The 3820-nt window shown below is 49.1% G+C and overlaps 1 non-coding gene across 1 annotated transcript; it reads left to right on the plus strand.

Moving 5' to 3' along the window:
- The first annotated feature begins 253 nt into the window (after window positions 1-253).
- TRNAA-AGC (transfer RNA alanine (anticodon AGC)) lies at window positions 254-329 on the plus strand. Its single transcript has one exon. It is a non-coding gene; the product is annotated as a tRNA-Ala (tRNA).
- The last annotated feature ends 3491 nt before the right edge of the window (window positions 330-3820 follow it).

Consider the following 3820-nt stretch of genomic DNA (forward strand, 5'->3'; position numbering starts at 1 on the left):
CTAGAACCTCCACAGTATTTCACACGCTAAGTCCACTATTTCCCTCAGTGTGACCCTGAGAAGTCTGTCGACTCCGTAGACTTCCTGTGAATTCCACATCAGTCTGAATCCACTTGGACAGGCCCAGGCAGATCCCAGGGGCAGAGCACAGAGTGGGGAGACGGGCCCAGGGTGACGAGACCAAGATGACAATCTGAAGTTGTTAACTGAGAGCCCAGCTACCTGGAATTGCACTTTAAAAATGGAGAGCCGGGCCCTGGCCAGTTGGCTCAGCGGTAGAGCGTCCGCCTAGCGTGCGGAGGACCCGGGTTCGATTCCCGGCCAGGGCACATAGGAGAAGCACCCATTTGCTTCTCCACCCCTCCGCCACGCCTTCCTCTCTGTCTCTCTCTTCCCCTCCCGCAGCCAAGGCTCCATTGGAGCAAAGATGGCCCGGGCGCTGGGAATGGCTCCTTGGCCTCTGCCCCAGGCACTAGAGTGGCTCTGGTCGCAACAGAGCGACGCCCCGGAGGGGCAGAGCATCGCCCCCTGGTGGGCAGAGCGTCGCCCCCTGGTGGGCGTGCCGGGTGGATCCCGGTCGGGCGCATGCGGGAGTCTGTCTGTCTCTCCCTGTTTCCAGCTTCAGAAAAATGCAAAAAAAAAAAAAAAAAAAAAAATGGAGAGCCGCCGACTGTGCTGTGGGCGCACAGACCTGAGACCCTGTGCGCAGAGCATGCAGAGCTAAAGTCAGCAAAGCAACGGCTTCCCTTTCCACCAGCTGTGAACTCGGCTGCCAGTGATTAGAATAACGAGATAGTATAGCTGGGAGGGCCTTGAAAACTTACCGAAGCCAAACCTTGACAACTTCTGCTTTCAATGACTGACAGCCCAACATAGGAAATGATCCTTTGCGTCCACACAAAAAATTGAGTTCTTCCTGAAACACATACGACCGGGCTCCTCACCCAGCCAGACTCTTTCCCAGCGTCTCTGAGCCCAGCCGACTCTAAGCGGTGGCCCAGCAGCGCTGCAGCTTCCACAGGACGTAAATGCTAGTTAGATGTCAGGTGATGACGTGATGCTCCTGATTCTCCTGGCAGAGAGAGCCCTGGGGGGGGGGGGTACAATGGGATTCCTCTGAAATTAACTTCTTCATCTCCCCCAGGCCACCACAGCAGTTTCCCATTTAGAGTGTTGTCCTAATAAAGATGGAGGAAGTCATAATTCACTGCTATTATTTAACATAGTCATCATGTCCTCCTGGCTTTTTCAAAAAGCCACTTGGGCAGGATGTTTCCTATTAAGTAACAGCTGGGTCTTTAGAAAACACAGAGCTGGCTCTTCCATCTGTGTTGTTACCTTGCAAGTAGGGCTGCAGCCTCAGTCTGAGAGAGGACAGCCCACGAGGTGTCAGGGGGACCAGATTCTAATCCCTGTTTTGGCACTTTCTGATTCTGGATGCTTTGGGCAAATCTCTTGAGCTCAAAACAAGGTGAGCCACTTGTCCAGTTCTGTGTGAAGAGCTGACAGGCCTCCTCTGCTGTCACCTTCTCGACAGGTTTCTGAGGTAGGGACCGAAGGAATAAAGGCTTTTGACTTGCTAGGACCATTGGAACTGGTGTGACAGCTGGGATTCAAGCTCAATTACAGGACGTTTGGGTCTAAGACCAGGATCTTTTTGTTGTGTTGTGTTCATTTTTTGTTTGTTTTAACCAATGCCTTGTTGCCTTAGCATTCTCATCGGCATGCAACCCCAATGTCAGCTAAAGCCGCCTCTGATATCTAAATAACCTTGACTCAAGCATCTTCCTGTCCACTGTCTGTGGAAGACCATAATTTCTCCAAGTCCCCAAGGGCATGCCTTACACTGGGGTTCTTTGACCTCCAATCTACAAGTATGTCTCCTGTTCATCCCACACTTAAGATTCCCAGATGAGAAACTCAAATCCTATGTGTCCAGAAAATTATATACATATATATAATTGCAGTGAGGAGTCCATGGGTTTAGTGAGTTGAACACAGTGTGAGAGGTCATGGGAAGATTCACAGTATACAGTTCACGCTTCCTTTCCTCACCACACTCCATCCGGCCAGCTCTCCTGACCCCTCTTCTCCACCCCCACAGACCCTCAGACTAGACTGTCTTGAGTGCAGCAGTTCTGGCCCTTTCTCAGAAGCATTGAAATTGGCCAACATTCATGGACTGTAGGGACTCACCTGGCCAAGCAGATATGTCTAACCAAGCGTCGTCTCAGCAACGCCAGAGCTTCTCGCACCAAGCACCGTCTGGGCGTTTTCTCAGCACACTCATTTCCGAACATTCCATGCAAAGTGTAATCAAGATGCCCAAACTGGGTTCTCTGAACCCCTAGGACCGGGAACTATTTTCAGAATTTCCAAAAGCCAGACAAATACTGAATAATTATCTGCAATGAAGCTACATACAGTGTCAGGTGTCTTTGTTTGGGGCTTGAATTATATCAACTCTGTGTGGTATCTATGGTTTGCTCATCAGATAAAAGAAACAAGAACTCTGAGAGACAACTATTTGTGCTTCTGGTTAAATGAGCTCACATAAATCCCTTATTGCTGAACATGTGTTCATTCACTCATTCAGCAAACATTTACTGATCCATTACTCTCTGCCAGGCTCGCACACTCAGTGATAAACAAGATGAAGCCCCCGCCTTCGGGGTGGTGACAGGCAGTAAATAAACAAATACATTTGCTAATAGTGTTAGCTAGTGACTTGGGGATTTGAAATTTGGAGATGTATGCCTCCATAATTCCCTCATCCTAGTCCAGTCTGAAGAGTTCTCGTTGGTTTTACAAGTCTTTCTGCAGCAGTTTAACCTAGGACACAGTCCAAACAGGATGTGAGTCCAGGGAGAACTGGTATCCTCCTTCATTGGATTCTGAACATGAAAATGTTTCTTTTGGGAGGGAGGTTGTGGGACAAGATGAAAAAGGTGAGGGAATTAAAAAAAAAAAAGCTCACAGACACAGACAACAGGATGGTGATTACTGGAGAGAAAGGGACTGGGGGGAGGTAGTGGAGGGTATGGGGGGGTAGATGGTGATGGAAGGAGACTTGACTTGGGGTGCTGAGCACACAATACAATATACAGAGGATGTGTTATAGAATTGTGCACCTGAAACTCATATATAATTTTATTAGCCAATGTCGCCCAAAAAAATTCAATAGAAAAGAGAAGAAGAGAAGACTTCTTTGGGGGGACATATGATGCTACTCAGCAAACGCTACAGGCGGCGCAGGTACACCGCTAGTTCAGCATCTGATTTGCTTCCAGTGCAGCTTTGACTTTTATTTAGACCTGGGTGCCGAAGCTCCTCCCACAGCCCGGGGAGAGGGCAGAGGAAGTCTGCGCAGAAAGAGCAGAGCCCCTCCGCGTTCCTCCCTCCTGCTTTAATCTCCGCAGAAGCACAACAAACCGGCCAGCGCCTGCCCGAGGCTTTCATCACTCTCACGCAGCTTTCTCTGGGCCCAATCAAGTGCTTTCAAAGCTTAAAAATGAGGGCTTTCCAGTGAATGTAGCTTGTCCGTTTCCATTTTATTCAGAACATGAGGGAATCAGATTGTTCTCTTCCAAGTGGACGGGGGGGGGGGGGGGGGGGGGTGAGAAAAGAAAAAAGACGGAAGAGATTCCATAATCCAAGAGCATATGAGTAACTCTGAGGACTATTGTCAGCCTTGTAGGATGTCATAGACCCGTAGAAGGTAGAGTTGGAGAGAATCACAGAGACCAAAAGTCCAACTCTGTGCATTGGCGTAAAGGAGAACTGAGTCCCAACAAAGAGAAGTGGTTTTTCTAAGGCCACG

The sequence above is a fragment of the Saccopteryx bilineata genome, chromosome 4 (assembly GCF_036850765.1).
Source record: "Saccopteryx bilineata isolate mSacBil1 chromosome 4, mSacBil1_pri_phased_curated, whole genome shotgun sequence".
In the NCBI taxonomy this organism is placed as follows: domain Eukaryota; kingdom Metazoa; phylum Chordata; class Mammalia; order Chiroptera; family Emballonuridae; genus Saccopteryx; species Saccopteryx bilineata.